General features: G+C 56.2%; 1 protein-coding gene across 3 annotated transcripts in view; it reads right to left on the bottom strand.

The window, feature by feature from the left end:
* GATA3 (GATA binding protein 3) overlaps positions 1–8097 on the bottom strand; it is a 27680-nt gene extending 19583 nt beyond the window's left edge. The window contains exon 1 of one of the 3 annotated variants that reach the window (XM_082738719.1): positions 7968–8097. The gene's annotated coding sequence lies outside the window, so the exon portion shown is untranslated. Of the gene's footprint in view, positions 1–5980; positions 6257–7967 lie in introns of those variants that run through there. The other 2 variants (XM_082738721.1, XM_082738718.1) reach the window with 2 other exon arrangements.
* Positions 8098–27020: the final 18923 nt, after the last annotated feature.

Below are 27020 nucleotides of genomic sequence, written 5' to 3' on the forward strand. Positions count from 1 at the left end.
CCCCGGCGAGAGGGCGGGGCCCGCGGGGCGGGGACGGGAAGGGGCCAATCAGCGGGCGAGGCTGTGGCCGGGCCGCGATTGGCCGGCCCCGCGGGCTCCAACCTCCCCGGCCTCGCTCGGTCCTTTGAGCCACTGCATCCCCTAGCGGCGCCCGGGCTCCTGCAGCCGCCCGTCCCGAAAACGCGGCGGGGGCGAGCAGGGGTCAGGCGGGAAGGGAAAACTCAGGTTCCACCCTCCGCTCACCCCGGGGCAGTGTGTGCAAGGAGCGTGCGGGTTCCCTCTCGGGCCATCCCACGGACGGTACTAAGAGCTGGATTTAGGGTTTCATTGGAATTGAAGCCATCATTCCCTCTTCGCTCCTCTCCCCCATTAAATTCCCTACAGATTCAAAAAGTCGAAATACAAGAGACCGTCCCTAAAAGTAAGTTCTGGAGGATTCCTTTCATGCGCTCAAGGAAAATCATCAATATTCAGCCTAACTTGGTGTATGTGTTGGGGTGGGGGGGGCGAGAGATGTCTTGTTTTAATACACAATCCTTGTAGGAAGATTAGTAAAATTTATTTCAGAGTGGTGGCAACGTGGGTCCTCCCGATCTTGGATTTGGAGCTTCTCCTGAGTCTCCGTCTTCTTAAATCTGATGTTTGTTAGAAATCAGGGTTGAGTTTCTAGATACGGGACAGGAAGAAAATTCCTAAAATTAAACACATGCACGCACTGCTCCCCCCCCCCCGTTTCTCCTGAGTCCATTTAGTTCCCGTTTATTAGGGCGGCCCAGTAAAGAAGCATCGATTTTTCTTTTCACTCTGACCACTTCTCTCTAGAGCCAGCCAAGCTGCCAGCCTCTCCTCCTGCTGCTCACGGGGCTCTCCAAACCTTTTAATTATTTAGTTTCTGTCTACCATCCACCGGAAACCGCTTCATAAACAAGGACGGACCAGCGCGCACACATTTTTGCTAAAAGTCCCCGAGATTAAGATGAAGGATGCAAGTGGGGGTTGAAGAAAAGAAAAGAAAAGCGCTTCGTGGCGCGTCCGCCCGGGACGAGGCGACGCTAGACCCGGACCCCGGTTCAGAGTCACGCGGGGAATCCCAAACGTGGCTTTCGGGCCCGAGACCTGGAAGCCAGGGAAAAGGAAAAAGGGAGTCGTCCCCGGGAGAAAAAAAGCTGCTGACGCCAGGACCTGAAAATGTTAACTTGCGAGCTTAGGACAATTTTAAAAGACAAAGGGAAAATATTTGTGGGGACGAGGCCTTCCCGGGCGGCGCGGCCCCTCTCCGATAAGGCACAGAACGTGGGGGGCGGGCACTATTCGTTTTAATTAAAAGCACCGAGTCGGGCGGCCCAGCGATGGAGAGTCCTCCCCCCACCCCACCCCCTCCTCCTCCCCACACCTTGGAAAAATAAAAGATCTCGAAGGCCCTGGGTCTGGATGGTTTGAAGCTGGCAGAGAGGCGTGGGGGGCTGCGGCTGGATGCCCGGTGTCTCGGAGCCAGCCTGTAGGGGGTATTTAACATTTAATTCCCAGCCGGTCCGCCCCTGTTCCCGGACTGACAGTGGGTAATTGGGAAAGAGGACGTTGCTCTTTTGATGGCCCGCGCCGGCCAGTCTCGCCGACGCCACACTGGGTTTGACGTCACGGGCCCAGCCCCAGAGCCGGGAGCGCAGAGAAGGGGGGTGGGTAGGGAAAAGGAGGGGAGGGGGATACAGGGGAGGGAGGGCCGAGGTCCGTCCCGGGATCCGTGGGGAAGCAGGGAGGGAGGGAGCCAGGCCGGCGAGAGGCTGAAGCGTGTGGCCTGAGGCGGAGAGCCGGGCTGCGGGGGTCTGAGCCAGGCCAGGCGCCGGCCTGACCCGCCTCGCCGGCAAATGCAGGCCGGGCTTCCTCCTCCCCGGGCGGGCGGGGGGAGGGGAGGGGGCTCGATGCCGGGAGAAGGGGGGGAAAGGTGGTCCAGACTCCCCCTCGGCCGTCGCCCGCAAAGCTGGGATCCTGGCCTCCTGCAGAGACGCCTCAGCGCCCTCCTGCAGCCCTGACGGCCCCCTCCCCAGGAAGCCCGGCCCGGGTCCGGTCTAGCGAGTGCCCCCGGCCTCCCCAGGAGCAGCCGGCGCAGCGCCGGTGGAGGAAGCGAAGAGACCCAGGAGGATCTCGCCGCCGCCGCCGCTGCGGGGCCCTGGGCTCCTGCAGGGCGCGAGGCCTCCCTCACCAGGGTAAGGGGCTGTCGAACGGCCTGGACGCTCGGGACCCTGGGGGCAAGCGTCCCGGAGCCGAGCGAGCCATAGCGCAGCCCCCCGGCCGGGGCTCAGGATCCCGGGCCCAGGGCCGTGCGGGGGCGGCGGGAGCCAGTGCGGCCTATCCGAAACGCCGGGCCTCGAGGCGGCTGCTGCAGGCGTCAAGTTGAGTGGGGTGTGTGTGCCCTCTTGGGGAAAGGGTAAGAAATGGAACCTAACTTTCTCTCCCCGGTCGGGGTAAGCTGGGACCCACACACACCCCCCTAGACACATGCCCAAGTGCAGGTCCCTCCCACCCGCCCTCCCGAGGCTGCCCAGGCCCCGTCCCCGATGGAAGGGGGACACCCAGTCCCGCCAAGGAACCGGAGCCCGCGGCGCAGAGGGGAGGAGCGTGCCCCCAGGCTCACCCCTGGGGTCGCAGGACCCAGAGAGCGGAGAACCACGCGGCCAGCGTGCCCCACCCGAGCCTGGCGACCGGCGCATCCAGGCGAGCTCCGCGGGGCCGAGGTGCCGGGAGAAGCGGCCTCGGGCGCCCGCGCGCTGCCCGCGGAGGACAACCGGAGAGCCGAGCCTCGGGGTCGAAGTCATAAAGTTACTAATCCGGCGCGCAGGGGGAGTGAGCGTGCTTCGGGCCGCCTGGGGCGGTCATTTGAGCGTGTTTACTTAAGGACTTTGCAAGCGGAGCGCGCGCGAAATAGTCGGATTTCCAGCGAGGCAGCAAATATTTGCAGGCAGGAGAAAGAAGCGGAGCCGGGCCGCGACGCCGCGTCCCTCCCCCCGGAGCCTCGGCGCCGGCCTGGGCGGACCCGGCCGCGCAGTTAAAGACAGAAATGAAGCCGGGAACCTGCAGGGCTGGGGGCAGGGAGGGCGCAGAGCTACAGCGAAGGCCCGAAATTGGAGCGCGGCCCCGAGGCCCTGGCGAGCCGGGGCTTGGGGGGAGGAGAAGTCCTTTCCCACTCCAGCTCGATCAATCTTCCTTGGCTGCGATCGGTCAATAAAAATGGTGTGAACCGGCCGCGGTTGCTGTACGTCTGGGGAGGAAGTGGGGGCCAGAGGTGCCGAGGCCGGCGCCGGCGCCCCACACCGGCCCGGTTCGCGGTGGGGCGGTCTGCAAGCTCCAGGCTGGCGGCCAGTTCGTCGCCCGGAGCCGAGCGCTGCCCGGCGGGGCCTTTAATTGGGTGTCTCCATTTTAATAGTGGCCATTGTTGGAGCAATTAGCGAGAGACAATAACCGCCAAGAGGCGTTTAATTCGATTCCTTGCGCTGGCTGCGTGCGGCACAGGGGCGCTCTGGAAGGAGAGGCCGGCGGGGAGGATCTGGTTAAGGCCGGCTCCCCTCTCTGCTGGTTTTTGGTCTTAAATGTGGAAGTTCTAATGGTGCAAGCGGAAAGCGGGACGAGAGCACCCAGGTCCTGACCTGGAAACCAGTCCTGGGCCTCGCTAGCCCGGCTGGGCGCCCCGGGGCCGCCTCGCCTGCTGGCAGCACGCGTCCTGGCTGCGACCACTGCGCGGGTCCCCGATGCCTGTTAGAGGGAGAAAAGCAGAGAGGACAGGGACGTGGAAAGCAGGCCTCCTTCCTCGTCGGCCCTTGGGCCCCCACCTCCATCACCCAATTTCCTTCCCAATCGGGAAGAGAGAAGAACCCCCTTCTGGCGCGTACACACCTCCCCCTCCTCTGCCTCGGCCCTCGGATTAGGTTACCTTGGGCAGGCGAGGATTTTTACTGGTTACGAGAATAGTACAGGTAAAGCTGTATAAACAGCTCGCAAGCTGCCGGGGCGGGAGGGTTACGCCGGGGACACGGCCCAAGGCGCCACCGCCGGGCGTGCGCGGCACGGATGAAATGGCGGGGGAGCCCGCTTGGACGCGGCGCCCCGGGACAGCGCAGGTTAAACACAGGTTATGCTGGACCTCTGCAGTTCCCATCCAACCCCTGTTCTCTTTCCCGCATGAACTGAAACGCAGAGAGTGGGGAGAGAAAGAAGCAGGCAGTGGGCATGCCGGCTGTTCTTTTTTCAGATGAAACACCGCGAGCAGGGGACTTGGGGAATGAAGAGAAAGGGGGACCCCAAAACTCACGGTCAGAGGGCACATGCCGGAGGTGGAAACGTCAAAGGGGAAACCCACGGGTACTCAGGCGAAAAGAGTTGTGCACGCGCAGCTCTCCTCCCGGTTCCCACGCCCACCACCCGCCTCGGCCTAGGGTCTACCTGCCTTGGGAAATGAACCGTCGCTTTGGGGGTGGGAGGTGATTTGATTTACCTTTTTTTTTTTTTTTTTTTTTTGCTTATTCATCTATCAGTGTTTAAAACTCGGAAGGAAACCCGCCCAGGCCAGGAGGAGCAGGGAGAGAGGTGGAGAGTCAGAGAGGAGATGCCTTCTGAGATTACCCACTCCTGCTCCGCTCCCCACCGCCAGGTTGGGCTCCCCAGCTTGGGGGGGAGGCTGGCCCTCCCTCTGCCGCTACCCTCTTCTCCTTGGGTGAGAAAAACCCCGGTTGTATAGAGATAAAAATTAGGTAGGGGTGTAGTGGAAAGGGCGAGGAAGGAGGGAGAGGACAGGGGATTTCTGCTTTAGAGCCTAAGGGTGCACAGGTCGCGGGTGGCACTGGGGGGGGAGCCCCGGTGTTGGGTAGGAGAGAAAGAGTGCCCTGAAGGATGATTTGGAAGGAATGAGAGTCACCCCAGAAGAAGGGCGCACCTCCCAGCTGTCCCTTACTCCGGGCCTTGGAGGTCTGGGGAACAACGGGAACCCCAAGAGAGGAAGAAAGGATGGAGGGGTTCCAGCGGGTGCCCTGGCCCTCCCAGGCCAGATGCCGTTTATACAGCTCCCAGCAGGATCACGGGCCCTGAGGTTGAGCTCCGCTGAGTCTAGACTCAGGCTTTCCTCCTGGGCGAGTCCTTTCGGACTCCAGACCCCAGCATTTTTCAGGCGGGAAGGGGTACCCTTGGGCCACCTGCTCCAGTTGGCTTAGCCTCCCGGCGTTCAGCCGCCTCACTGCCTCTGGCCGGCCCCAGCTCCGAGCCTCAAACCCTGGCTCACCCGACTCTCCAGCCACTCCAACTTGACATTTACAGGAGGCGGGCTTTCTGCTGGAGTTCTGGTGTTTCTACCTCTCTGGATTAGCCGGGGAAACTGGGGTGTGTTTGTTCCTGGACAGTCGGCGGTGGGCCTCACGGGAAAGGCGGGTGTTCATAACACTCAGGGAGAGGGAAAACGGGCGCAGATGATTTCATTCAGATGAGGCGACCGCAGAGGCGAGCTTCTAAAAGCGCGAATTGTAATGTCTTCCTTTGGACGCTCGGGAGACCCGGTAATACAATCTGCAAGCGCGCGGGGCTCCGAGATGTGAAGAAGCCGGCCTCCCGCGTGCGCCCTCCCCGACCGGGTCCACCCGGCCGCCTCTCCCCGCCAGGCGCCTGGCTCGCGCTCCGCTCTCCGCTGTCTGCCACCTCGTGGACCTCCAGCAATTTGTTACATAAAACGAAACAGCAACCACACACATCGCCCGCAGACCCGCAGCGACGGACACCCAGGGAGACCCCCCCACACCCCGCTCCAGTGCCTCGCGCCCCGGGTTTCTTTCTCATCCTCCTCCAGTCCAGTCTGCCCAGCGACCAGAAGCAAAGGGGGGGTTCGCACCCCAGCTCCGGGTTTCCCTGACCGGATCGCCGCGGTTGTTAAACCCGCTCCAGTTACCCCCAACCATGAAGAAGCGGGTGATCCGAGATACTCGGTCCACACGCAAAGACATACCACAAACGAATGCACATTTCTGTGTGCAAAGGCTCAGAGGCGGAGGACACAACATCCCAGTCCAGCCCAGAAATGATCAGGATAATTGTGGCTAGAGAACACCGGGCTTCGGGATTCTGCCCCCACGCACGTTATCAGGATTCCTAATTCCCTGCCACCGCTGAAGGTTCCTGGACACGAATCGCCTTAAATTCCAAAAGAGGGGTTCTCAGCCACCCGCCTCCCACATACCTGCCCCTTCCCGAGGCGCGCTCGCTCTCTGTGGCCCTGAGCTGCTGGGCGGCCCGACACAGAGGCTCCGCCAATGAGTGCCCAGGGGCGCCCACTCCCAACCACTCACTGCACCCCCGACTTACCCCCACCTCATACATCAGCTGCGGAAAGGCAGGGTGGAAATGGCAATAAAGGAAAATGCGGCTTCCCCTGTCTCTGAGCTTTTTGGCAGGACTGGCTCACCCCAAGCCTGAGCGATTCCCCCCAACCCCCTGTCGGGGCTGGCAGAGCCCAGCTTGTGTGGAAGGGAGGGTGGGCCTGCCGGGACTGTGTACCAAGCGCCACTCCCCCGTATCCTCTGAACCCAGCCGGGTTCTCAAGCCAGGAGCCGTAGGCCTGGCCTGCTGCTGGAACCTCCAAGCTGGACCTCCTCCTTGACCCCCACAAGAAAATCAGTAATGGGAGCCCCGGGGACCAGACACCCACCTGGGGCTCGTCTGACCTGGAGGCCATACCCCTCCCCTCTGAAACGGGCAGCAAACTCTCCTTCTCCCCGGAATCACACAAACGTTTAAAAGGGCTCCTGGCCAGCCTCCTGCCCACTATCAGCCACTTGGGCCCTGGCCACCTGGATGGACTCCACCAGCCTGACTGGGACCCCCTGCCCTCGAAGCCAGCCACAGGACCAGCAGCCTCCCTCCCCCTCACTCCTCAACACACACACCTTTTCTGCCACTACCACTAAGGGGTGGAGGACTGCCAATGCTGCTTTATTATTTGCCGCTTTTAAGTTCCACTACCCCCAGTGTCCTAGTGAGTGTGGGCTACAAGGGGAGGAGAAAATAGCCTAGAAACATGGAACCAAACCCAGGAAAGATCCGGGGGCGGGGGGGGGGGGGTCGGTAGACTCCTTTCCATCCCCAGCCCTAGACAGAACGGCCCAGGCAGTTTCCCTCAGGCTGAGGTCTCCCTAGAGGAAGAAAAGACATATCAAAGCAACTCTCCGGTTCAGATCCATCAACTTCCTTTGCGTTTTAACGATTTCTGTGTTTGTGGGGAACTGCGCCTGACTGACTGGTTGGAGCCCTGTTGGTCCAATGTTCCAGGAGAAAGTCGAATTCTTGCCCCTTCTGTCCAGGCTGCTCCCCACAACCCTCAGCGCCCTCCCTTACAGCTTGTGGTTTTCTCACTCGGGTCAGGGTGCTCCTGGAAGCAAAGGTGCCTCCCGCCACCAGCTCTCCAGGGATACCAGACGCCCACACATCTGGACTCCAACTTCTATCTCACAGCGCACAGCTGTTTCTTTAATTATATGCAGAGACAATGAGCCTAAGCACACACTTGTAAGCAGAGGGAAATAAACACACAATTGACACCCAGACCACCCTTGGGAGAAGGCTGAGCTGCTTCTCCCGAGGTTCTTTTTGCCAATCCTCCGCCCTCCCTGAAGTGGGAAACGGGTGTCCGGCCCTTCCCAAGCATTCCTACCGCCTCTCATACTTCTGTTTAGTTTTCGTCCACATGCTTCGCTCTACTAGCTCTTTTCCTCCAAACAAGGGCATACACACATGCACACACCATGCTCGCCCAAGGTCATTGCAGAAAGCCAAAGATTGCCAGTAACCAGAAAAAAAAAGCCATCAAGACTGGGGTCTAGTTCACTTTCTTCCAGGGGCAGCTGTCCCTTTGCAGTCTAGACCTCCTCTTAATTCTCTCCCCGTGGAGCAGGGAAAGCGAGCGCAGAGTTAAAGAAAAGGTAACGATATTCACTGACCTGGGTGTTTTTGCTCTCGTGGGCCAGCTGTGTTTTATTTATTTTTTTTTTTCTGACTTGCCGGAGATCCCGAAGGCACAAATGACAGGCAGACTTGGCCCCTCTTGCCGTCGCTGCGGTCCTAACCGCCCCAACTGCTTACGGCATCTCACGCGGGCTTCCAGCGAGCAGTAAAACCTGGGAAATGTGCATCCTTCCTAGGAACCCCCTCCCTCCGCCTTCTGCTCACTGTAGAGAGCGGAGCTCTTCCGGGTTGCGAAGGGGGAAAGGGAGGGAGGAGAGAAGACTAAGCGAGAAATGGATCTCAACCCCTCTTGCAGACACGCAATCGGCACATCAGGGGTGTGTGAACCGGGCAGGGGTGGGGGGTGGGGTGGGGAAGATGGCCTGAAATGAGACCAGCCCCTGGCGCCTACGCAGCCCACTGTCTCTGGCAGGGGTGGAAGCAACACTGCGAATGTCACCACTGGTGTCAACCGGGTCGTTACCTACCGTAAATATAAGAGCTTTGGCAGAGTCTCTTCCTCCCATTTTTTGGAGCGAGTGGTGACCCAGTGGGAGCGTCTAGAGGTACAACCCGAAGCCACCATCAGCAGGGCCTCTGCGCCTCAGGGCTCTCCCTCTCCCTTCTGCTTCTTCCTCCTGTTTTATGCTGATGCCTCAAAAATGCCTGTCCCCTGCCTCCATCTGTCTTGGGTCCAGCAGTCCAGGACAAGTTAGGGAAAGCACAGTGGTTGGTGACTAGGTTCTGGGCTTGCTGGTACTCCTTAGCCCTGCTCATCATAGGCATAAAAACATCTGGAGGTGGGGATACCCATGCACACACTAAGTAGAGGTTTGGGAGGGAGACTCTCTAAGGGTCCCAACTCATTTTGAGAAGAAAAGAGAGAAATTTACCATCTAGGGAGGTGAGATAAGGGAGCGAGAATCAGAGGCAGCTCTGGGGATAAGATGTCGGAAGGAAAATTATCCTATTAGTCTGCCCACCAGACCCAGCAAACTCCAGCCGGCTCCTGGACCATCTCTACTTCTGCTGGTGGGAGATCAAAATAATCCACGGAGGAGGAAATCTGTCATGAATAAATTTCTGCAAGAGTAAAATGAAACCCCGTCAGCACTGGGGGAGAAAGGTCAGGGTCCGTTCGTTTTGACAGGTAGCGTTTTCCCTTCACAATATTTATACAACACGAATATGGAGACTGACTTTAAAAATAAATACATCTTTGGTTAGAAATAAAACAAAATTTTTCCATCGCTGGGCCAGGAAGTTAAGAACTTTCTTGCTCCGGCCCCAGGTGGGCAGTGAGGAGCAGCCCGGGGTGATCACCGCCGGGGGATTAGGGGTGGTCGCTCCGTCGGGTGGGGCTGGGGGGGATGGGCAGAATGAGGGGTGCAGAGCTGGGCCGCGGCCGGAGGAGGGACGTGCGGAGGGTCAAGGGGTGCGGCGGGCGAGGGGAGCTGGAGCGCGGGTGCGGAAACGCGGTCAGAGCGACGCCCAGTCGTGGGGGGGGGGGGAGGCGCCCGGTTCGGGGCTCCCCGAGGGCCCGCGGCCTGGCCTCCGCCGCTCCGAGCCCCTGCACCGCCGCCCGCGCCCAGCGCTCCGCACCGTCGGGGTCCGGGTCTCAGCCCGGGGAGGGGGCGGAGGGGCTTCCCACTTGCCAGCCGGGCCCGAGACGACAAGGGGTCTCCCTGCCGCGGGGGGAGCCCCGAAGCCCACCTGGCGTCAGCAGGTCAGCCCCTCCCCGCCCCTGCCCGCCCCCCAGCGGCCGAGCCGAGTTCCCGGGCGCCGGGACGCCGCAGAGGAGGTCGCTCGCCCGACAGCTTTCGCGCAACCTGTTGCCCCGGCCCCGTGGCGCGGGGGTCGGCGGCGGGGACGGTGCCGGGAGGGCCGCCGCCCGCGGCGAGGGGAGGCTGGGAACCCCGGGGCCCCGCAGGCTCCCGCGCCAACTCGCCGCTCCTCGAGCGCGGCCTCGTGGGGGAAGAGGACCGCGGGGCCCGGGGCGCGGCGACGGTCGTGTCCCTGGCCCGGAGGTTAGCGGCACCCCGGCAGGTCTCCCGGCCAGCTCCCCGCCTCTCCTCCCCGCCCGCTCCGCCGCCCACGGGGGAGCCTCTGCCCCTCGGCGCCCGCATCCCTCCCGGCGCTCCCGGGACCCAAGGTGCCTCCCGGCCCCGGCCCCTCAAGTCCCTCTGCGCCACCCCTGCGCCCACCGGATGGCCGCCTGGCCCCGGGCGCGCCGGCGACCCGCGGCCCGGTTCCGGCCGGTCTGGAGGCCCCGCTGCCCCGTCCCTTTTCTGCTGACGCGGGCACCTGCTCGACTCCAGGCCCGAAGGGACGCTCGGGTCAGGGACTGGGAACTCTGATCGCTCGCCCGCTCCCGCAGCACCCCAACACCGCCTTTAGCAAAGGGAGGCTTAATTTAAGCAAAATCGGGCTCGGAAGACGCTCGGGCTTCAGAGCACTTAATGAAAACGTAACTGGTTTTCAGTTTAATGGCCAGACAGAGCAAGATTCAGGGAGATCCCCGCTGGGCACTGCTGGCTGTTGTGATGGACTTAGGGGGGAAACTGCTGCTAATTAGGGATACAAGGGCCAGTTCTTCCAGGAGTGTTGGGGGCCACTTGATGGTGGGGGTTGGGTGCGGGTAAAGAAAAGAGAGAATTTATCCCGAGAAGCAAACAGTGGGCGGAAAGGCGCTGGTCGCTCTGTCAGACGCTGCAGATTTATTCTTGATTCGTAGACACTGGCCTGGCCCATTGGAAAGGTTGCTTTAATGAAGCTACAAGTCGCTTTCTGAATTTCAGAAGCTACCACTCCGCTCCCTGATTTGCAGTTCAGGTCTCCGTGGTGTGTGTACACCTGAGTGTGCAGAGCACAGAAACACCCTCCATTAGTCACACCTGGAGCATCCCGGCCAGAAGGCAAAGACCCAGCTCTCTGCCCCCCTTCCCTGCAGCACCTACCACTGCCTTCTTAACCCCTTAACCCTGGGCCAGCGGATCATCCATCCTTCCCAGGGCTAGGATTCAGAGGCTGAAGCTGCTGGAGAAATGTTCTGAGGCTCCTGGGCCTGGGGACAGAGCTGGGTTTGGGATTCTCCCTGGAGGCAATCATGACATCCCAACTGGCACCAGCCTCAACGGCTTTAAATCCTGTGGCGTGTTGGGCCACATTCCTACAGCTGAGGCATTTGATTGGATTTTAAATATAAAAGGAAGCCACTGGGCCTGTGGAGATAGAAGATGGATCTGTAAATGACTAATGATAATAGAAACACTGTGTCCCAGATCTCTGCGATGGCCGCGGAGATAGGAAGTTCACCTGTTGGATAAAGAAAAAGGAGACCCTGTAGGGAGAAGTAATCGCTGGCAGAATCTCCAATCTTTCTAAGAATGTGTGGCCACTTAGGGTTGTTCTAAGCAAGACTGTATGTTTATTCTTACAGGTTTTCCACATCCCATTTCTTTCCCCTAAAACACAGGTAATATATTTTTTTTTCTGCCCACGAGTCCTCTGTGTGATCCCGCTTTCAATTTTTCTACCTTCCACGATAGTCCCCCAGATTGGTTTAGCTCTTTTCCATGCTCTAACAGAGGAGAACACTCAATACTAACCTGGGTTTTAAAGTTCTGCACCTTCCAGGCACCTGGGTGGCTCAGTTGGTTAAGTGACTGCTTTCCGCTCGGGTCACGATCTTGCGGTTCTGGGATCGAGTCCCCCATCGGGCTCCCTGCTGATCAGGGAGTCTGCTTCTCCCTCTGACCCTCCCCCTTCTCCTTCTCTCTCTCAAATAAATAAAATCTTTTTTTAAAAAAAGAGTTCTAATCTTTCAATTCCACCCACTGGGAGTTGTTTTATTACAAATGTGCAGGATGGGGGGATTGGAAGGCTACAAAGGAGTCTAGGGTGAGAAAAACCACTTCTTTCATTTTTCTTTTCTTTTTTTCTAACAGAACATTTTTATTAAACTCAGCTTTTAGGTCTGTGACTTTGCCTATGTTTCCATGACCGCTGGTTGGGGGGCGTGGGGGTGGGCGGTACAGGACTGCATAGTAGGGTGGAGGTCTGGGTGGTGTGGAACCACGGACACTGCAAATTAAAGTTTCACAAAGCAGTGACTGGAAATAAAAAAAAAAAAAAAATCAGACCTATTCCACCCAGGCGCCCTAAATAAATAGCCCCGTTTGCAAATTCCTATCAATTATTACGTGATGGGAAAAAATCCTATCTGAAAATAAAGCACGTGGACGTGGAGAATTTTAATTAAATCTTACTGTGGATATAATAACATGGAAGTGATTTTTCATTCGGCGCTTGCCTGCTCACCAGTGTTTTATGGCGTTTTCTTGCCTCTGACTTTATTTTAAAATATTAGACGAGGTGGAGAATTATAAACGACTCTTTCCTTATCTGTACTGCTCACATATCCAGGATCAGAGGAGCTGATTAAGAAAGAAGTCAGAGGCAACGTTGGATTCATAATGATTTGGAATAATGAATCCTTATCTCTGCTTTCCAGATTATCTGCCTTTCAGCTCCCAATGTTTTGTTACATGGGATAATTTATTGCATCTAATACATCACAATGAATCTGATGGTAGAAAGTGATGGCCAGCGTTGTGAAAAGGGGGCCCTTATTTTTTATCCTGGGGCAATGAAACTGCTTTTTGCAGTTTTTAATTGGGAAAATATAAGGTAGATCTGATAAAAAAAAAAAAAAGAGCTGGGTATAATCTTGCCTGCTCGTGCCTTACCACGAGGCTCTTTAATTAGTGTGTCAATTTCAGGCTGAAATTAACAAGATCGACCTGAAACCAGCGCTTCGTTTCTCCCCAGCCCCAAGATCCTAATTTTTAACATGATTTATTTTTATGAAAAAGGAGATAATTAATCATAAACACCGACTAAAGCACAGAGCCGAGATAAAATGCCATTTGCATCTTTATATAGAAAGATACCAATAATGTTAATTTTTTGAGATTTCCTGCCTCCTCACCATCTCCTGCCCCCACACAGCCCCTATCCTGACCGCTGCCCACTCCAGCCCCATTCCAAGTAAACAAGAAAAAAAAAAAATCAATTCCAGGTTTCTCTTATGCTTTGCTCTCTTTTTAAAGTACATATATATGTATTTATATATTCAGCCCCTCTGGCTTTGTCTGTCAACACATGCAGAATGTGCATAGGGTTTTTTTTCCCCCCCAGAGCAGAGTGGTGGGTGGATCTGCCTGTTCTCACAGATCCCCCCTGTACCTACCCTCATCATCTTCCCTCCATTTTAGAGTTGGAAAGAAGAGGGCACACATCTCATTTAATGGTTAATTAGTTACGATAATTGGCATTTTTGTTTCTTTTGTATTTTGCCCTAACGCCAAAGGAACAAAAGCCATCTACATGCAACAGGCTTTAGTCTCTGCCTCTTTCAGGATGGATTTCAGAATCCCAGGCTACACCCGGAGCCCCTTTCCAACATCTAACACTAGCAACCTCCCGGCTTCAGGAAGTAGAAGGGGCAGGAGTCACTGGTAATTTGCTCTTTAAGCTTGAGCTTGTTGATTACTTTCTGGTTGCTTGGATTAAACAATCGTTGCAAATATGCAAACCAGTGAGAGAAGATTCATACATATTCGCTCTCCAATTGTTCCTCCTGACGTCAGATCATAATTTCTTGGTAATTGGATGGCTTGTATCCGAATAACGTTCATCTGTGAAATTCTCCACGTTTCTCTAGGTTGCAGTAGATTTTTCTACTGGGAGGCGGGGGGCGGGGCAGGATTTCACTTATTTATTTTTTAAGATTCTTTTCAGTTCACCCTCGTCCTATTGTCTCCCTTCTTCCCCAAACTTGGGGACCTTTACTTCTGAAGTGTGACGACGTGGTTTGTTTCCCAGGAATGTCATTTCCCAGACAGTTCTAGAGTGGGTTGAAGAATGCTGAACACGGGGGGGTCAAGATGCCGGATGGGGGGGTTGCGCGGTTGGGGCAGAACCAGGGGCGAGGTTCTGTAGAGCCAAATCCACTTCTCCTCTGCTTAGACCTACAAGAGTTCTGGTCAGTAACCCCCTCCCACCAGTCAGCTCTCCTCTCCTGGGATCATGCTAGGTTCCCAGCTACCTGGAGTTCTAGTGCCAATTCCGGATCGGGTCCCACACTCCTAAGCAAAGTAGGAATCCAGACCAGTACAGATTTTTAAAACTTGGATCTTGGTGATAAAGACACGTCAGGTTTTAGGTGGCCGTAGAGAAGGAGAGACACGATTTTCTGGGCTTACTCTCTTCTTATCTTTCTGTTCACTTTACTTACTCCAGTGGATTTCAGACGTCTAGTTCCAATTCTGTGTTAAATATCGCTTGACTTCCCTCTCCCGTCTCTCTCTTCCTTTTCTTCTTCTTCGCCCCTGCCCCTTCTCCTTTTTCCTCCCTCCTCTCCTCCCTCTCTTTAAGACACATCACTCCAAGAATTTCAAGTATCAATTATAAGTAATATTAATTTCTCAGCCCCAACCAGTGAAGTGCGGGTGATCTGATAGGAGTATAAAAACGGTGCTTCCCTAGATGAAACAGACCAATGGAGCCTACTGGGCCATTTCCCATGCCCAGATGAACATTCAATTTTCCAGCATTATCTCCACACTTAAACTCGCGTGCTCCATTTCTGTGCCAAGATAAATTTGCATAATATTTGCAGCTGTAATTAGCTGATGAGCATCTCCCAGCCTCCCCCTTTTGTCTCTCTCTGCATTTGGTCTTCCACTGATGCCACATTTGATCTTTAATATTACGGGATTCCCGGTAGAGGATTGCATATCTTATCTTCTCGGCTCCAAAATCTTTTAAGAAGGAGGGAGAAAGGGAGAGAGGGGGTTTGGGGAAAAGCGTGAGTGAGGAGAATGAAGCTTCACTAATCAGAGTTTGAACAGGTTATCACGGAAGAAGTTAGAGGGAGTGACGGAAGGAATAAGAGAAATGGAGAATTATGGTGGCTGGGGGTGGGGGTGGGGGGGGAGAGGTGGGACCAGCCTCTTGGAAGGGGGAGAGTCTGGAGTCAGAGGGTTCTTACTGGAAGAATTGGGGAGTGGGGTTACAGGGGGCTGGGCTGGAGGTCTGGAATATGGCTGGGTTTGGGGGAGAGTGACAAGTGGTCAGCCTCAACTCGGTGGCCCTTCCTCCCTTCTTGGGGGGAAAAAAATGGGTCCCTGCCGGTGCTCTAAGGAAGGCGCTCAGTCCGGCAGCTCCCCTGAAGCAGAAACTGGAACTTTTTGAAACCAGGCGACTCTCTTATCTGCTCATCTGGTCGGCTCCCCTTAATAGCACAGGGCTCCTGAATCTCTAATAGGCTACCACCGTTGCATTCGGCCCATTGCTGTTTATAAGAAATAATTCCCCACCCCACCCCAGGAAAGAAGGAAAAGAAAGTGGAGAGAGAGAGAGAGAGAGAAAGGAAAAGCAGGAAGACACAAGGGTCTGGAAAGAGAAGACAGGGCAGTCAGTCCTGGCACACAGAAGTGGAGCCAAACCATCCAAGTGCCCCCACCTTCCTCCCAGTGGTTACTGCTGGGCTGCGTTTCTCCAGTGAGGTTTTCTGACCTGGGGGGCGGCGGGGTGGAAGGGAAGGCGGATTAGAGGAGCCACTGGTTGAATGAGTATTTGTGGGAATCCTGAGGGGTTGAGAGAGAAGGGAAAGGAAAGAGGGAGAAGGAGGAAAAAAAAGAAGACGAGAAAGAGTCGGTTTTCATGCCAATCATTGGAACAAATAGCTGACATTTAGCGTTTACACCCGCACTGGCGGCGCCCTGGCGCTCCGGGGACCCGGAACCGGGCTAAAATGTCCCGAAAGCCTTTGGAGAAAACGAGTTTCCAGCTATCAGGTTCTCCCCATCTCCCCCCGTCCGCAGGGCTTCGGTTTCAGGCTGGACTTGTCCAATGTCTGCGTTACCGCTGCGAGCTCCTAAAGGAGTGTCAAGGAGGCAAATATCAAATAGCGCCGGGGTCAGGGCGGTTTAGTTAGCCGCGCCGGGCGCTCGGGGCTGGAAACTTGTGTGGGACGCGCAGGGGAGGGAGGCGGCCGGGGGAGGCTGGGCGGGCGGCCGCAGGGCTGGGGGGACGCGTGGGTGACCGCGAGCTCCAGGCCAGGTGGGCTGAGCGCACCGCCGCCCGCCTCCTCGTCCTCGCAGGGCCCAGAAAGCTCTCAGTTGGAGAAAGGTTCCTTGCGACGTGTTCTTTCTTTCTTTCTAAGAGGCCAATTTTCTTAAGCGAAGTGGAGAAGTTGGGCTCTGGTCCCGGCCCTGTCAATGTGCGACCTCAGTCATTGTTATTAGCTCAAGGCCTCGGTTTCCCCACCTGCTGATTGAGGGACGTTGGTCAAGATGATGGCCAAGGTCCCTTCCTGCTGGGAAACAAAAGAGCGGGCTGTGGGCCCAGGGCGGTTCATCGCGAGTGGGGAGGCCTCGGTGACGGGCTCTGCTGCCCCGAGGCCCCCCTGGGGACCCTGGTACCGCCCCCAGCCTGGCCCCCAGGCGCTGGCCAGACAGACTTCCAGAAGCGGGAGCCCGCACCCTCGACTCCAGCACTGCGGGGCTCCCGCAGGGCCCAGAGCTCGGTGGCCCGGGAGGCGGTGGCGCTCCTGGGGTCACGGTCCGGCTCCCCCTCCTGCAGCGCACCCGCGCTCCTGCGGCGCGGTCCCTCCTCCGGGGCTTGCGGCTCTGAAATGTTTCCGAAGGAGAGCATCTTTGTGGGACGGGGAGGGGTGGTGGGGAGCGGCCTGAGGCTGCTCCCCAAACTCCTGACTCCCGCGCGGGAGCGGAGGTCCCCGCAGAAGCAGCCTCTGGGCGGAGAGCGGGGACCGCGCGGGGTCAGAGATCGCTGAGCCGAGGCCCGCTGCGCGCCATCTATGGTGTCTTTTTCCTTTATTTTTGACCTGGTTTTGGCGCGGGGGAGGGGTGCGGGGAGGGGGTGCGGGTGGCGGGTGGTGCGCCCGCACGTGTGCGGGGTCTGCGTGCCTCGCCGTTTCAGCCCGGTCTGCCGCGGGGGCGGCGTGGGGGTTCGCGGGTGGGGCGGGGGATGCGGCGGATTCTGCGGCTTATTTCCCCCCACGCTGAGTCAGAGATGGAGTGGAGGCAGCCGGCAGCCGGCCAGGGGTTGCTTCGAAGGCTGCTGCTCAGGCCCCTGGGCTGGGACCCCCGGTCCTCACCGTCCTACCCGCCCCCCAGCACTCAGCGCCCCAGATCCCCCTCCTCGCGCGCGGCTGGGGGTGCACCCAGGCCGAGCGCCAGGCCCCGGGCCTCTCGTCGGGGAGGGGGGGCGCCTGAGACTGCAGATGGGGGATCCGGCGCCAGGCCGGAGGCGCAGCGGGGTGCGGGACAAGATGGGGGGGGTGGGTCCAGGAGGACACAGGAGCGAGGTGCTTTGAGGCTGGGGGGGGGGGCTTGTCTTCTTAAATAACCCTCTTTGGGGGAGTGTTTCCCTTCCCTTAGTGTAATTCTCAATGATAGTCATGAAGACTAATCATGATGCTACTTTTCGCCTTCTTTCTCATATTAAAAAAAAAAGAAAAAAAAAAGAGGAAAAAAAATACGCACCCGACTCCACTAGCGTTCGGGTTCCGGAGAAATTCTCAAATAGAGCAGTGTAATTTCTCAGTTGATTTTGATTGACATACTGTCCCTGGGATCATGTGTTAATCCCTTCTTCACTCAAGCCTTTTCATAACTCATTTCTCTCTTGCTAGATGGGGGCTCTGATGGTTACCGAGGCAACCACGATAGCGCTAAGCTATTTCCCTCTCTGCAAGGAGACCATTATTCCGCATGCATAGGCCATTTGCAGCAGAGGTCGTCACAAAGTCATTCACGACACAGCACACGTTTATTAAACTTTTATTCTCCTTTTTCCCCCAACACAGAAACTAGTTTGCACTTGTAGCGGGGGTGGCATTGTCCTGCTCGGCGTTGGCAGCGACTGCCCAGGGAGCACGGGCCCCACATGGACAGTCGTGTGCGCGGCACTCGCCAGCCTGCCCGTGCTGGGGCCAGAGGTGTCCCCGCATCCCCATCGGTCCCTGGGGTCTTCTCAGACACCACCTCTGGGACCTGGAGGGTAAGAGGCAGGAGCAACATCTTAAGTGCGGAGGCGAGCGAACTTCCCCGGTGAGCCACCTCTATCGCCAGCCCTGGTGAACCGAGGCTCCTTCTCCGTGCACCTTGATGAACAGTCACTCTGTGGTCTCCTCTGGGCAACACAACTTTCTCTTCTCTAGCCTGGGCGCTGCCTCTCCCTGGGGTGCCTGACCACCCTGATTCCAGAGGAGCCTGTGCGGGGAGCACAGGGGTCTTGGGTTTCTCTTCCCATTTTGACCCTGGAAAAGGGCCTGCTGGTGGCGCCTGTTCTTGGCCCGGTGTCCCTCCGGGTGGAGGGGCGCAGGGAAATGCACGGATTTGGATCTCAGTCTTCTCCCGAGGGGGCCTGGGGTGGGGCGAGTGGGTGGGCTGGGACTGGGGCGTCTGGGCCAGTCATTCAAGGACACAGCCTGGAGACTAGTGCAGGTTCCAGGGAGCATGGCAAACCTTCTGTTCCCAAACTGGAAGGCAACTCACACCCCAGGGCAGTCTAGGAAGGCGACTGATGGCCAGTGCCTCGGTTTCCCTCGTCTTCTCCGGATTCCTCCCTCTCTCCCTTCCTTCCTTCCTTTTTCTTTGCTTACAGCCTTCCAGCCTTTGTCTTTTTTTTTTTTCCCTTGTAATGGGAGCAGGGGACCCACTGGGGCCCTAGGGTGGGAGACTTGGGTTCCAGAGGCCTCTGTGAATTCAGCCTGAAAGATAGGGTTCCCGCCAGCCTCTTGCCGCAGTGACTGCCTTCGTGCGCTCCTACATCCTCAAGAGCGCCTGCTTCTGCCATCCGGAGCCTCTGCCCTGAGCCTGCCCCAGCCCCCAGCCAGGGGGCCGCTCAAAGGAGGGCTTTCTGGGTCACTCCCATCGCCCTCCACCCCCTGCTGGTCGGGATGGTGTCACAGCAGAGCTGGCAGGGACAGACGTGTGCCAGGGTAACGGTTAGGGGCTGGGCTCCTAGGTCAGCAGGTGCAAGCTGCTCCAACGGGGCTCCAAGGGTCAACCTCTCTCCCCAAGCCTGGGGTTGCCTGACGGTCTGTGTCCACCAGCAGGCGGTGATGAAGGCCAGAGAGGGTGCCCTTGGAAGGGGGGCCCCTACTCCTGTCCATTTCTAGAGCGTGGTGATCCTCTGGAAGGCCTCTGGCTCAAGGCCAACCAGCACCGAACGATGGTGGGGGGTGTCCTCACAGCCCATCAACAGCACCCCCACTCGGGATGATGGGACCCTTAGTGCATGGGAGAGCAGCCGAGGAGGGAGCCTTTCTCTGCAAGCCGGCAGGCTTTTCTGGCTGTCCGTCCTCTCCACAGCCGCACACGTCCCGCAGGAACACAATCTAGAGACACGAGCCCTGGTTCCGGCCCGCCTCTGGCCAGGCCTTCCCAAAGGGGCATCAGGATGCTGGCCTCTAGAGCAGTCTGACTGAGGCAGGGCAGCGGGCCGGAGAGGGGACACGGGGCACGGGTGGGGGCCCCGTGTGGATGAGATCCCGAGGGTGGATGGGCGTCCGATTCCAGCTGCGGGGAGGGGGCTGCGGGCCCGAGGAAGCAGAAAGACGTCCGGCCTCTGCACTGCGAGGGTCAGACGTCAGCTCACGGGCACCTTCCGGGCTGTGCCGGGAGGACGGCAGGGCGGTCTCAGACCCGGGTCTGACTCGGGTCCGGGTGAGTGTGGGAGCCGGGCATGTGAGGAGCTGTGGGAAAACAGGCACAAGATCTCGGGGCGCAGGGGGCTGCCTCATGGGAGCTGCAAGCTGCGGGCCAGTTTATCGTGAGTGGGGAGGGCACAGTGTCGGGGGCCCCGGGAGCCTTCAGGGACGGCCTGCTTTGGGGCTGACAAGCCTGCCACCCTTGGGTTTTAAGGCAGCTCCTGTCACACAACTCACCCTCCAGCTGAGCTATCTTGGGGGAAACTGCTGAAAAGTCTGTTCTGGGAGACAGTCCCCCCGATGACTAAGGGTTAGGCACTGGTACCAAAACCAGTAACAATATTATCATGAAATAATACTAAATAATAGTAATAGCATCCATCCCAACGTCCGTGGGCTCCAAGATACACTCATTAAATGCTTAGAACAGCCTTTAAGCTAATCAATCTGTCCCTTCTGTATGGGTGACACGGTCGCCTGGCCAACCCTGGCTCTTGTCATCGCTCTGCGGACTTGCTTCTGTCCTGCCAGACTTCAGCGTAGGATGACGAGGACCCACAGACACGTGAGCATGTCTTCTCGTCCACGTATCACTCCTCCTTCCGTGGACATCATGTTCTCCTAAAGAACAAACACCTTGCTGAGCTCTGAGACTACAAAGTAGGCGACTTTCCCTGGCAGAAACTTGGACGGGCAGAACAGCAAGAGAGACAAGCCTACAGACCCTTAGAGAAACGGAAAACGCTCCGGTAAGCGTGTGACACGCTGGTGTGTGAGCCCAGGGGACGGAAGGCCCGGGAGCGTCTCCCAGTGCTTGCCACATTGGCAACCCTTGACTGGGTCTCAGGGGATGCCTACGGGCTGGGGGAGCGGAGCACGTGGCAAAGGCCATTCCAGAAAGGAACGGGCAAGTTCAGTGGCACAGGGTTGAGGAAGGGGACCAGGAACATCAATAAACTAAGAAATGCGGCCCGCCCCCCCAGGGGAGGACAGAAGGGACAGGGGCCTGGACGTGTGACCATGAAGGGCCTTGAAGGTCAAGCTTTATGCTGCGGGCACTGGGGAGGGGAAGGGGGAGTCTTTAAGCTGAGATGATTGGGGAGGAAAGTGGCAGATTCTCTGTGCCCCTCCGCGGAGGCCCTCCCTTCCCTTCCTCCATACGCACCCCCGGAATGAGAGCATCGAGCATCGGCCTCCCGATTTCCAGCCGCACCAGCTGAGTGGGTTTTGTTTCTCCAGATGCTTGGGCCACAAGCTCCTGTTTCTCTGTGTGCTGCTTCCTTCTGTGCAAGCTCCTCGGGACAGTGGTCCCCGAGGCGCTCTGATCATCTCACCGCTGCCACCCGGATGAACCAAAGGCCAGAAGGGGCGCAGTGACCCCGCGGAGAAGCCCCCACAGCGCCCGGGTGGCGGAGCGAGAGGGAAGAGCGGGCCGGCTCCGGAACAGTGGCAGGTATCTACAAAGCCTCCGCTAATTGATGGGCTCGCCATATATCATCCTAGATAAAGGACCCCCGTGCAGTAAACGCGGATGTTTAGAACATCCTGATAGGGCTTTGTTAACAAGAAGATAACAGAAGAGCAAGATATGTTTGTTTAGCTGCCTATAGATAAACCCAATAGGTCTTTGTTAACTTTTCATGACTGATGGCCGACCACTAACCATGATAAATAATCCCGGAACAGGCAACTTTATTTAAAGTGCCGGGCGTGGGGCACCAATTTTTAGCTCTTTGGAGTGAGGGGGAAGCATTTTCTGCACATGAGGACACATATGTCATCGTGTGTCAGTACTCGACTTTCTCTAAATAAAGCTCAAGCGTCAGCGAGAGTTGGACAGCAAGGTGCCCCTTGACAGGTGATGGGGGGGCTGGGTTCGGGTCCCCTGAAACCCCAGCAAGTCTGAGGAATGGGATTTCTCAGACGTGTCTTCCACAGAAGGGCAGATCGATGCAGACGTTTTTCTAGGAGCTACGAACAGGTGAAAATCTGCTTTTCCATACTCAGCAGGAGCATGGTGGCCGGAGATTCTCCTGCCTGTGACTCGTTGGAAGTTGTGAAATCTTTTCCCAAACTGAAAGCAGCCTAAGAATTTATTTTCAGAGTCCGAGGGGGTACATTTTGTCACCATCTTTAAATAAGCCTCGCCTGCTGGGGTTCATCGTTGTGTTAACTAGATGGGCCCACAAGTCACGGTTTGCCCAGAACTCACCCAAAGCCAAACCCTCCGAGTACATTGAAGGCAGCTGTTTCGTAAATCCCGTTACAAAGAGACCAAACTCTTGTGCGGTGGCTGAGAAATTATCCTGACGCTGTTATCTTTAATGCAATCTTTTAAAAAGAGGGCAATCATTTTTACTAAAAACATCATTTGAATTTTATCTTGGCTAAAATGCTGGGGAGGAGGGGTAGGGTTTGACCTGAGCGTGGAATCTTCCCCAACCTGCGGACTAATCCATTTTGATGGCCAGAGTGATACTGGCTCTCGGAAGTTAACCAGATTTGCCACCGGTAAATGGAGGTCCTGGATGAAATGATGTTTCAGTTAATAAAAAGAATATTACAAGGAATTCATTCTTAATGTAGAAAAATTGCGATTTGCAAAAGCCACAGGTGCAATGTGTCCTAAAGTACGAGGCAAAGCTTTCCCTTTTCTTCTTTTTTTACTGTGTCACAACTAAGAAAGAGCTATTGTAATTCAGTTCCCATCTTGGTTCTAAGAGAAAGCTCTGGCTGGAGTCTCTCTCTGGGGCAGCGCCATCCTGAAAGCAAGAGATTTGATTCCCTAGACTCCCTGGAACCGCAAGTTCACATCCCGGAGGGGCTGGGCGCAACCCTTCCTCCTTCCCAGGCAGTAAATAGCGTGGAAACCAGGTTATCGACGTGGCCAACTTTCAGGAAAGACCTTGAAACCGGAGCCACGGTGGACCTGGGCGATCACGTGGTGCTGCCCATGTCCCGTGGGGGGTTTGACTGCGAGGTGGCCCGCCCGAAACTCTCACAGGGATCCCAGGAGATAATTCAACTGGGTCGTTAACAGAAGTCCGTTTAAAAGCCTGCGATGGGCCGCGCAGGGAGCCTTCTCTGCTTACGCTTGCGTGAAGCCGTTGGGTGGCTCTATCAGATTAGGTGTGAGAGCGGCAGAGGAATCTGGAGTGTTTACTTTCACATTCACCATTTGGCTGCATTTCCTTAGCGCCGTAATATTTCAGTACCATATTTGCATTCCCGATTAGTGGGTTGGCCAAGGTACATGATTCATGTTTATTTCTTCTTCCTTTTCCTTTTCTTCCTTTCTTCCTTCCTTTTTTTTTTTTTTTCTTTTTTTTTGGCTCCAGGATCTAATGCCCTCACCTGAGTCCAAATAATCAAGTTACTGAAATTCTAGCACTTTTCAGCCCGTGCGGCTTCTGTACGTAAGGTGCACGGTTTCCGTTCGTCCTGGCACACCCCGTCTGCCCAACTGCTGACGTGACTCCTCTTCCCGCGGAAGCCCAGCTTCTCTCGGGGTGTGTGTGTGTGGGGAGCATCAGACCCTGCCAGCGAAGACCAGGGAAGGGCAGGAGGGACGTTTGTTTGTTTTAGTGACACGAGCTGTCATCACGCCTGAAAAGGGACTGGGGGAGCCAGCTCACCTGGACCTTTCCTTGCTAGAGCTCCAAACCTCTTCTTTTTCCTCTGCTCTTTGAGGATGACAGCAGCCCAACTAAGCAGGGAGAGTTTGCAGACTCTCATCTCGCTCCCGAGTGCACGGCACCTGCTCAGCATGGTCGTCAGTTTCGTGGGAATTCTGTGTTTGTAAACTGCATAATCGCCAACATTCGACACCAGGATAGAGGTAAGTATGAAGCCTTGGGAGGTGTACCTCATGACGACCCTGTGTGTTTCTGTACGGACGTCCTTGGGATGAGTCTCTGCACGCAGACTTTGATACGCCTCTCAGAGACAAAGTCGGCAGCGGACAGTGGGACCCAGGACTTGGGAAAGGTGGTGAACAGCCTCTCAGGGCAGAAATCCCATCGACTTCCAAACCCGGTCAGGATTTCAGCTGCATTAAATCCCTGTATTGTCCGTGACCACAAACTGAAACACGGGCCAGCTCTGTTTCGGAGGCCTGGTAAGCCGGAGCCCTCTGAGGGGCCCTGGCATTTTGCAATCAGTGAGTGGACCTACTCTATTGTTTTTAGGGATTGAAACAAAGTTCAGTGACCACGAGTTGCACGTTAAAAATGCTTGAAAAAATAACTTGCCATCCAGGAAATGAAGTGGATGCTGAAATATATTGTTCCTACTCCACCTCCTCGAGGCGACCAAGCCCATGGAAGCAGCTCCCCGGTTCACAGGCTGAATGTGTGTACATGAACGAGTACACCCCGTGTTCCTATGAGTGGTTAAATTGACGTCGTACCACATTTTCGCCGAAGTCTAATACACAGCCCTGACAACTGAGACTCTGTACGTAGGTTCAGAGTCCTAGAGACATGAAGGATGTACTTCACGGAGAATTGTTAGCAAGTTGAGAACCAACTCTTCAGCTTGTCCGCTTCCATTTTATCCACACTAAGCAATATCCATGCTTCCTTTTTGTTTTAGCCAGACTTTTGCAATTCAAGATGCTGTCTGGGCAGGGGTCAGTGTGCTCACGCCACCCGGCCTGCTGGAGGGGCGGCCTTCTGCTGTTCTTTGTAAAATCTGCTCTTGTGAGCAAGACAATCTGAAAAGGATAGCTTCTGTGCCTTCTTTTTCTTTTCTTTCTTTCTTTCTTTTTTTTTTTAAGATTTTATTTATTAATTTGACAGAGGGAGACACAGCAAGAGCGGGAACACAAGTAGGGAGGATGGGGCAGGAAGACGCAGGCTCCCCGCTGAGCAGAGAGCCTAATGCAGGGCTCCATCCCAGGACCCTGGAATCATGACTTGAGCCAAAGGCAGATGCAGCCTCCCCTGCGCCTACTTTTTGTATCTTATTTGATTTCTTCTTTTTACTTTAGGCCTATTCTATTTATTTCTTTACTTATTTATTTTAAAAGGTTTTATTGATCTGGGAGAGACAGAGATAGCAAGAAAGAGCTCGAGCTGAGAGGAGGACTCGATCTCCAGACGCAGAGATCGTGACCTGAGCCGAAGGCAGATGCTTGACCGACTGAGCCCCCCAGGCGCCCCTCTTCTTCGTGATTTTAAAACTCACCAGTAGTTTCCAGTTGGGTTCCATTACACAACACACACTTCCTTCCCCTCACCTCTGGATTTGACATCCTAACAGGCATTGGAGAGATCTCGCGTGTCAGCGCCTTTTAGACACACCTTGTCACGCTTGGAATCTCAAGCAGAGCACGTTAGAGCGGCAAACGCATACAGATTGCACAGGATGTCTTTGTTTCAAAAACGGACGTGTGAGGACATCCTGTAGTTAGAGAGCACGGCTGTGACCACAGTGTCCTCACACACGAGGAAGGCTAGAACCGCAGTGCGCGGGCCAGGAACAGCGACGCCTGTGGATGTTCTACAAGTGCCCCGTGCCTTCGGCAGGTACCGGCCACGGGCGGTCACTTAACTTTCAAGGAGTTAAAACGAAATGAAGTGAGTCCAGTTTCTTGGCTGGTGTGGCTCCATTTCCAGTGCCGAGAGTCCCCGTGGCCACGGTGGCCATACTGGACAGTGCAGAAATTATGGAGCGTGTCCGTTGTCGCAGAAAATTCTGCTCGGCAGCTTCTGCAACGAGCCCAGGAGGCTGCGGGGGCAGCTCCGGCACGAGAGAGCGCCCCGGCAATCAGTGCACCCCCTGCCCCGGGACCGCCCTGCTCCCTTGAGAAATCTCTCCTTTCAAGTGTGCGTGGGGTGTCCTTATCGGACATGTTTCTGACATGTTTACTGTGCGGAAGCCTGAGGTTGTTCGAGAACAGGCTGCTGAACATAAGTGAGCTAATGCGGCATGTCCTCCGTGGCTTACCATTCTGGTTAGTTCCTCGAGATCGTTTAGCCGAAGAATTGGAAAATGCCAGTGCCAAAACAGCTGCGTTTTGACTCGTGGCCTGTTGACGTTGTTCGGACAGGCCTGTGGCTGGAGGCACTGGGGCCTGGGACGGTGGCGCAGCTCTCCGTCCACTCTCTGCCTCTGTGCACCGGAGCGATGCCGTGAAAGTCGAGCCGCATGCCCATTCTGGAGGAGGACACTGGGGGGGGGGGGTGTCTCTGTCTCCCGGTGATCGTCCACGTCCAGTAATCAAATCACTGGATTAGAAAATTGCCTCGTTACTGCTTTGTCCGACTTTCCAAGCCTCGATTGTCATAGCGAGGTCGCTCCTTTGGTGGGCGGGGCATCGAAAGCCACAGTCTGAGGCTCGGAGGAAAGCCACAATGTACAGAGCACCGAGAAGTTACAGAAAGAGCAAGACAGTACGCACTGATGGAGGAAGCTGGAGAGAGAAGCCGCGGCAGGTACCCCAGCCGCGCTTACGGCGCTCTCACCGTGTGCGGTGGGGCAGGATTTCGTTCACGTGCACAACTGTCCCAAGCAGGGGGTCTTCCCCTCTTCTCTACAGAGAAGGAGACTGAGGTTTAGAGATGTGGCTTGTTCAAACCCATTCAGCAGTGGAGCGACAGAGCCAGGATTCAAATCCAGGTTCTGACTTAAAAAAAAAAATAGAAAAAAAGAGAAAAGAGAAAGTGCGCTCTTGGCGGCTCTCATGCTAGATTCCTTAAGATTCAGTTTAAACGTCTCAACAGAATTTGAAGAGAAGATGCGCAGAGCAGAAAGCATCCGTTTAACGTGTGAAGCTGGTCAGAAACAGCACAGGCACCTCGGTGGGGACAGTCGGCCAGCGGCGGGCGGGGCTGGTCATCTGACCGTGGACTGCCCGCTGGGAGCCTTTGCGAGGTGCAGGACACGTTTCCTTTGGGACCGCTCGCCACAGCACCGGGCCGCGTCTCCTTTCCCCCGTGCAGCCCGCGCAGCGCGAGCATGGTGTGCTGCCTGGAGGCTTTCGTGGCAGGTGTTAGGGGACGGGGACGGGGACGGGGACAGGTAAGGGTAAGACGTCCTGGGCCTGTTGTTTGTTTTCGTGCAAGTTGCGCAGATAGCTACGTCAAAACTAACAGAAGAGAGGACAGGTGAGGAATTGGGTTTAGAAATGCATTTACAGAGCGTTCACTTTCTCAGAGCTAGCAAAAGGGTGGCTCCGTCGGTTAAGCGTCTGTCTGTGGCTCAGGTCATGATCCTGGGTTCCCGGGACTGAGCCCCGTGTCGGGCTCCCTATTCAGTGGGGAGCCTGCTTCTCCCTCTGCCGCCACCCTGTTCATGCTCTCTC

Source organism: Mustela nivalis (assembly GCF_964662115.1).
Source record: "Mustela nivalis genome assembly, chromosome: 7".
In the NCBI taxonomy this organism is placed as follows: domain Eukaryota; kingdom Metazoa; phylum Chordata; class Mammalia; order Carnivora; family Mustelidae; genus Mustela; species Mustela nivalis.